The following is a 9,188-nucleotide window of genomic DNA, read 5'->3' on the forward strand; positions in this document are numbered from 1 at the left end:
TTAAAACAAAAATATGGATTTTGCTTTGAAATTCTAGATCTATACCGTCATTTATAGAATCTACTATAAAGTAATGACAACAACTATAGATCCTAGAGCAAGACATTCTTTAACAAGAAATGAAACGGTTTTATTTGAAGCTAATCCTTTACATTCTAAAATACAAGTCCCCAAAAGACTAAAATGGAATGAATTGTCACAAGCTGGAACTTGGGATTTACAAGAAATTAATAAGCCTCAGTCTATAGAAAATAATTCTAGAGTTTCACAAATTTTAGAGCAATCAAATGGTTCTGTTCAAATAAGTTTTTCACCTACTTTTGTACCTTCATCTAAATTGTCTACTTTTGAAAATTCTAGACCTTCCACACACACAACACGTTTTCCAAATTCTAATACAAATTTACAAGGAGTTGATTTTGAAAATAGGATTCCTCAACCTTTTACATGATTACATTAATATAGAACAAGATAAAAATTCCGATGAACTGTTTTGTCACCTTCTAGATCAACTATGGAAAATTTTTCAACTTTAAATATGATTTTTACACCTTTTGGAATAGATAAACCTTTTTACGATCCGATTATTACCATATAAGAAATCGTGAAAAAGTTTTATGGTTTCAAAATCATTTTTCAAAGGGGGAGAGAGAGACTATTCAAGAGAAATTTTATGAATATTTGAATTCTGTTAAGGTAAATGTTCCGTTTTTTATCTGGTTTGAAATTTATTGTAACAATAATGATATAGAATTTCCTTTTAAAAATATTTTTACAAATGATAGAGTTTCTAAAACTTGGAATACAACCGTAGGAAATAAACAAATTATTTCTGTTCATCCACCTTTAGAAGAAGTTAAAATAAACGCGTTTATAATCGGGGAAATAATTGCTTCACCCTTTAAAAGGATAAGCTCTGAGAATGACGACAAACTCCCTTTACTAAAAGATATTAGAAATGTTCAAAATCAAAATAATTATACAAATCAAATTCTTTTTACAATTGCTTCACAACTTGATAGGATAGAGACATCTAGCCTAAATAATCAAGCACCTAGGCCAGGTGGTATACCTATGAAACCTATTTTTCAACCCCATGAGATTCCTGAACAACAATTAATTAAATTAAATGATAAAGATGATATTTTGAACCAAATCAATTTAAAATTAGCTAGTCTGTCCTTGAAAGATAAACCTTCACATTAGTGTACTTAATTCCGATAATCTTGAACAAAATAAAGTTAAAAATTTAGAGAGTCAATTTATTAACGATAAAATTGAAATAAATAAAATATACCATAATAAAGGTTTTGACAAACCTAGGACTAGACATTATTATCCTAGACCTACTCCTCCGGGATGTCTTGTTTGAGGAAAGAGTTAGCTTTACTCAAGCAAAATATGATGGAGATTCACATTTATGAATGGAACTTAGATGGTCCGGTCTGAATATCGGATTTTAAATATGTTACAAGAAATGACCATGGCACATGCGTGAGCCGGATCTGTAAATAATATCGATAAAAAAATAGCTCGGATGTTAATATCCGGCTTCACTGGTCAATTAAAAGGATGGTGGGATAATTACACCTCCTTAGAAGATAAATCAAGGATTTTAAATGCTAGGAAAATAGTTATAAAAACTGAAAATCAAACATCTATTCAAACTCAAGAAGAAGATCTTTGTTGCAACTTTACTTTTGCTATTACAAAATGTTTTGTTGGTGAACCTAATCAATATCAAATTCGATCTTCCGAAATTCTTTCAAATCTAACTTGTCCTAAACTTCAAGATTTTCGTTGGTACAAAGATGTCTTTTTAACAAAAGTTTTCTCTAGAACTGATTGTAACCATAGTTTTGGAAAGAAAGATTTATTCTTTGGTTTACCTAAATTATTCATTTGAAAAGTTAGAACAAGGATTAGAGATTTTTATGGAAATACTATTCCTTATGATACTTTAACCTATGGAGAAATTATTAATTTTATTAATAATGAAGGCTTAGCTTTGTGTCTTGATTTGAAATTAAAAGCCAAAATTAAAAATGAATTTTCACAATCTAGAAAGGAGTTAGGAGATTTCACATTTTCAATATGGCTATGAACGTATTCAAGCCCCTTCCTCAAAAACTAAAAAATATCCGAAAGAAAATCTTCTAATAAAAATTATAGAAAAATACTTGAATTTTCAAAACCTTCTTCATCCAAAAATATTTCTCAAAATAAAAATAAAAATAATAAAAAGAAAGGTCCTCCTTCACATTACAAATGTGGTCGTGTTGGTCATTTTAAATCCCAAATGTAGGATGAAAGAAAAAATTAATAAATTAGACATCTCTGATAAACTTAAAGATCAAATGCTTAATCTTTTACTATCTGATACAGATCCTGAAAATTCTGATTTAAGTGATTTTGAAGAAAATGATTTAAATATTCTAAGTGATTCATCTTCTACAAATACCGATTTTGGAAACATGTGAAGGTCCTGGAATTTGTACAGGTCCTTGTTGTAATTCAACTTTAAATGTTTTAACAAAAGAAACCCTTTCTGATCTTTTTGAATTAATTGACAAAATTAATGACCCTTCTGATAGAGAAAAATACTTTTTAAAATTAAGAGATATTGTTTTGCATAACGAAATTCAAAAAACTGAACCTATTCCTTATAACTTAAAAGAAATTTTTCAAAGATTTGACTCAAAATCTTCTAGAAATTCTACACCTAATATTCAAGATTTACAAGAAGAAATTAAAAATATAAAACAAGAAATTAATAATTTAAAAAATAAAAATTTAGATTTCAAAGAAAGAATTTTAAAATTAGAACTAAATAGAAAAAATAAAGATATTGCTGAGTCCTCTGAAAATACGAATGATTCTCATATTAATGAATTTTTAGCTCATATTACCAGAGTAAATTTTCATAAATGGTTTATTTTTGTTAGAATTCTTATAAATGATTTTAAAATTGAGACAATTGCTTTAGTTGATTCTGGAGCAGACCAAAATTGTATACAAGAAGGAATTGTACCTACACAGTTTTTTGAAAAAACAACTGAAAAATTACATACTGCTGATGGTTCAAGAATGCAAATAAATTATAAACTTTCTAAAGTTAAAATTTGTAATGATGGATTGTGTTTTACACTTCTTTTATTCTAATAAAAATCTATCACACTGTTATTCTTGGAACTCCGTTTTTAGCATTACTTTATCCTTTCACAGTTGACACACATGGTATCAAAACTAGATTATTAGGAAAGAAATTTGTTTTAAATTCATCTTCTCTGAGCAAGAAAAGGACATAAATGTTTTGAAGAAAAATTGCGTTTTTAATGATCTTATTAGTCAAAAGAAAAAACAAATCGCTTTTTTAAACAAAGAAATCTTATCTTTAAAGATTAAAGAAGAGTTAGACCTTGATGTGACAAAAGCCAAAATAAAAGATATCGAGAATCTCTTTATTAAAGACTTATGTGCACTGTCCCAAATGCTTTTGGAATAGGAAAAACATGTGATATCTTTACCTTATGTTAAAGATTTTTCTGAAAATAACATACCAACAAAATCACATGCTATACATATGAACACGGAACTTGAAAATCATTGTAAGAAAGAAATAGATGAATTATTAAAAAAGGGGTTAATTCGTAATTCTAGTTCTCCTTGGAGTACGCTCGCTTTCTATGTCTATAATGCAATTTGAGAAGGAACGTGGTGTACCCAGACTTGTCATAAATTATAAACCTTTAAATAAAGTTTTAGAATGGATTAGATACCCTTTACCTAACAAAGAGATTTGTTGAAAAAACTTTATGATTCAAAAATTTATTCTAAGTTTGACATGAAATCCGGTTTTGGCAAATCCAAATAGATGAAAAGGATCGTTATAAAACTGGTTTTAATGTTCCTTTCGGTCATTATGAATGGAATGTCATGCCATTTGGATTAAAAATGCACCATCCGAATTCCGGAGAATTATGAATGACATTTTCATGATCATCAATCATTTACCATTGTTTACATTGATGATGTGTTAGTCTTTTCAAATTCATTAGCACAACATTTTTCTCATTTGCATAAGTTTTACAATATAATTAAACAAAATGGTTTAGTAGTTTCTGCACCTAAAATGAAACTATGTCAAACAAAATTAGATTTCTTGGACATGAAATTTTTGAAAATAATGTTTCACCTATTTCAAGAGTTTTGGAATTTACTTCCAAATTTCCTGATGAAATTAAGGACAAAAATCAACTTCAAAGATTTTTGGGATGCCTTAATTATGTATCTGATTTCTTTAAGGATATTAGAATCCTCTGTAAACCTTTGTTCAATCGTCTTAGAAAAATCCAAAACCTGGACCCATGAACACACTCGAGTCGTACAAACTATTAAACGGAAAATTCGTCATTTACCTTGTCTATCCATACCACATCCCAATGCCTTTCTCATAGTAGAAACAGATGCCTCTGATTTAGGTTTTGGAGGTATTCTCAAACAGAGGTTACCTGATCAAAATACAGAGTCTTTGGTTAGATTTCACTCTGGAGCATGGAATGAAACCCAATCTAAATACTCTACTATTAAAAAGAGCTTTTATCAATTGTTTTGTGTATTACAAAATTTGAAGATGATTTAGTTGGAAAACATTTTTACTACGTATTGATTGTAGTCTTGCAAAAATATTTTGGAAAAGGATGTTAAAAATTTTATTTCAAAACAAGTCTTTGCCAGATGGCAAGCACTATTAGGAATATTTGATTTTGATATTGAGTATATTAAAGGTTCTTCAAATTCTTTGCCTGATTTTTTGACAAGAGAATTTTTGCAGGGAAATAAATCAAGCTAATTCTTATGGGCACTCCCATAAAGAAAAAATTATCTCCGGCCGATTTTGCGGCAAAAAAGTCTGGACAATCTTCGTTGGTTTCTACCAACATATTTGAAATACTTGACAAAACTCCTTCTACCCCACCTAAACCATCCAACTTTTTACAAGCTGTTACAAAACCAGGTTCTTCTAAAACCGAACCACCCAAATATTTCACAAAACCTCAACACCAAATTGTAACTATTCTTGAAAGCGAAATATTCAATGGAAATTTGGAAAATCCCAATTACCAACAATTATTCCAACATATTTTTCCCTCTGGACAATTTTTCATTCCTGAAAGTTCGTACAAACTAAAAATTTTTTACGAACTTATCCTTTTGGACACTCAATAATTTAAACTTTTATTGAGTAAAGAAGATTTTACAAAGAGATAGTAGGGAAGATAGTTCAAGCATTCAAGTGATGCCTTGCTTCATTTAATTTACATCTATATATAATAAGAAGTAGGACACTATTCGGACTTCAAACAAGCTTGAGTCTGTTACATTATTACAAATAATTAAACTACTTTGTTAAAAAGAAAAGATTCTTGTCTGCCACTTTGTCCAATAATTACACCATTTTGTCAAAAAGAAAATATTCTTGTCTGCCACTTTGTCCATTCTTATCATCTTCTTTTGTCCGTTTTCTTTCATTTGTAAAAAGGAAAAGATTCTTTGTCCATTTAGTCAAAAATAATGTCATAATTGTCGAGTCCATAGCAATCATCTTCATTTTGAGGAGTAAGACTTGGTCCACTAGTTCTTCCAGAGTCTTCATTGTCACTATCTCCAGAGACTTGTGACAAAGCTTGTTCCAAGGCTGCTTTGAATTCCTTCTTTGTTGTATTTCCAGATAATTTTGCTAAAATTTTACTTTTGTCCGATAAAAAGTTAAATTGTTCTATAGATTGGCTTGTGCCGGCTATCATGGGATTTTTTCCCGCAAAATGTTTCAAAACAGTTTCTTTATTGGCTTGAATGTCTTTGCAGTTTGTCCACCATTTGACGCTATATTCTCGAACTAAGCAGGCAATAGAATTTACATTTGGAGAGGGTTTATAAGGTTTCACCTTGAATTGCCAAGAAAATATCCAAGGTAGGTTAAAAGTTTCAGAAAAAATAATCAATTTGTCATGTTTAAGAATGGGTAATTTTTCTTTAAAGATAGTAAATCCTTCCATAATTTTAGTAGGTAGAATTTCTGGGCATAATCCAAAATAGGTCCACCAATCAGAAAACCAATTGGGAAAGGTTTTCGAGTTGGTTTTGTGAAACATAAAGAACCAAGAATGGTTCCAATTTCGAAGATAAAAGGTATAGTACCAGGCTTTCTTGTAATCAAAATAATTGAAACAAGGAGGTGTAAAGGTAACAGAAATTTTTTTGGCAGTATAAGGATTTTGGTTCCAGTCGGTTAGGGTAAGGACTTTCAAAATTCTACATTTTGAATAGGAAATTTTTTCAGGAACGTCTTTATCAAAGGAATGTTCAATTTCTATTGAGTGAGTGTCCAAAAGGATAAGTTCGTAAAAAATTTTTAGTTTGTACGAACTTTCAGGAATGAAAAATTGTCCAGGGGGAAAAATATGTTGGAATAATTGTTGGTAATTGGGATTTTCCAAATTTCCATTGAATATTTCGCTTTCAAGAATAGTTACAATTTGGTGTTGAGGTTTTGTGAAATATTTGGGTGGTTCGGTTTTAGAAGAACCTGGTTTTGTAACAGCTTGTAAAAAGTTGGATGGTTTAGGTGGGGTAGAAGGAGTTTTGTCAAGTATTTCAAATATGTTGGTAGAAACCAACGAAGATTGTCCAGACTTTTTTTGCCGCAAAATCGGCCGGAGATAATTTTTTCTTTATGGGAGTGCCCATAAGAATTAGCTTGATTTATTTCCCTGCAAAAATTCTCTTGTCAAAAAATCAGGCAAAGAATTTGAAGAACCTTTAATATACTCAATATCAAAATCAAATATTCCTAATAGTGCTTGCCATCTGGCAAAGACTTGTTTTGAAATAAAATTTTTAACATCCTTTTCCAAAATATTTTTTGCAGCACTACAATCAATACGTAGTAAAAAATGTTTTCCAACTAAATCATCTTCAAATTTTGTAATACACAAAACAATTGATAAAAGCTCTTTTTTAATAGTAGAGTATTTAGATTGGGTTTCATTCCATGCTCCAGAGTGAAATCTAACCAAAGACTCTGTATTTTGATCAGGTAACCTCTGTTTGAGAATACCTCCAAAACCTAAATCAGAGGCATCTGTTTCTACTATGAGAAAGGCATTGGGATGTGGTATGGATAGACAAGGTAAATGACGAATTTTCTGTTTAATAGTTTGTACGACTCGAGTGTGTTCATGGGTCCAGGGTTTTGGATTTTTTCTAAGACGATTGAACAAAGGTTTACAGAGGATTCTAATATCCTTAAAGAAATCAGATACATAATTAAGGCATCCCAAAAATCTTTGAAGTTGATTTTTGTCCTTAATTTCATCAGGAAATTTGGAAGTAAATTCCAAAACTCTTGAAATAGGTGAAACATTATTTTCAAAAATTTCATGTCCAAGAAATCTAATTTTGTTTGACATAGTTTCATTTTAGGTGCAGAAACTACTAAACCATTTTGTTTAATTATATTGTAAAACTTATGCAAATGAGAAAAATGTTGTGCTAATGAATTTGAAAAGACTAACACATCATCAATGTAAACAATGGTAAATGATTGATGATCATGAAAATGTCATTCATAATTCTCCGGAATTCGGATGGTGCATTTTTAATCCAAATGGCATGACATTCCATTCATAATGACCGAAAGGAACATTAAAACCAGTTTTATAACGATCCTTTTCATCTATTTGGATTTGCCAAAACCGGATTTCATGTCAAACTTAGAATAAATTTTGAATCATAAAGTTTTTCAACAAATCTCTTTGTTAGGTAAAGGGTATCTAATCCATTCTAAAACTTTATTTAAAGGTTTATAATTTATGACAAGTCTGGGTACACCACGTTCCTTCTCACCGCATTATAGACATAGAAAGCGAGCTCCAAGGAGAACTAGAATTACGAATTAACCCCTTTTTAATAATTCATCTATTTCTTTCTTACAATGATTTTCAAGTTCCGTGTTCATATGTATAGCATGTGATTTTGTTGGTATGTTATTTCGGAAAAATCTTTAACATAAGGTAAAGATATCACATGTTTTTCCTATTCCAAAAGCATTTGGGACAGTGCACATAAGTCTTTAATAAAGAGATTCTCGATATCTTTTATTTTGGCTTTTGTCACATCAAGGTCTAACTCTTCTTTAATCTTTAAAGATAAGATTTCTTTGTTTAAAAAGCGATTTGTTTTTTCTTTTGACTAATAAGATCATTAAAAACGCAATTTTTCTTCAAAACATTTATGTCCTTTTCTTGCTCGGAGAAGATGAATTTAAAACAAATTTCTTTCCTAATAATCTAGTTTTGATACCATGTGTGTCAACTGTGAAAGGATAAAGTAATGCTAAAAACGGAGTTCCAAGAATAACAGTGAGATAGATTTTTTATTAGAATAAAAGAAGTGTAAAACACAATCCATCATTACAAATTTTAACTTTAGAAAGTTTATAATTTATTTGCATTCTTGAACCATCGAAGGTATGTAATTTTTCGGTTTGTTTTTCAAAAAACTGTAGGTACAATTCCTTCTTGTATACAATTTTGGTCCGCTCCAGAATCAACTAGAGCAATTGTCTCAATTTTAAAATCATTTATAAGAATTCTAACAAAAATAAACCATTTATGAAAATTTACTCTGGTAATATGAGCTAAAAATTCATTAATATGAGAATCATTCGTATTTTCAGAGGACTCAGCAATATCTTTATTTTTTCTATTTAGTTCTAATTTTAAAATTCTTTCTTTGAAATCTAAATTTTCATTTTTTAAATTATTAATTTCTTGTTTTATATTTTTAATTTCTTCTTGTAAATCTTGAATATTAGGTGTAGAATTTCTAGAAGATTTTGAGTCAAATCTTTGAAAAATTTCTTTTAAGTTATAAGGAATAGGTTCAGTTTTTTGAATTTCGTTATGCAAAACAATATCTCTTAATTTTAAAAAGTATTTTTCTCTTCGAAATTGGAACCATTCTTGGTTCTTTATGTTTCACAAAACCAACTCGAAAACCTTTCCTCGAGACTGACAGTCTCAGTTGTAATTTTTTTCAGGTGACAGTTAAAGACTTTCGCCTTCGCACATTCGACAGTCCGACTTCTTCTTTTTCGGACTTTTGTAATTATCTTGTACTTGTAT

Source organism: Ricinus communis, chromosome 8, assembly GCF_019578655.1.
Source record: "Ricinus communis isolate WT05 ecotype wild-type chromosome 8, ASM1957865v1, whole genome shotgun sequence".
Taxonomy (NCBI): Eukaryota; Viridiplantae; Streptophyta; class Magnoliopsida; order Malpighiales; family Euphorbiaceae; genus Ricinus; species Ricinus communis.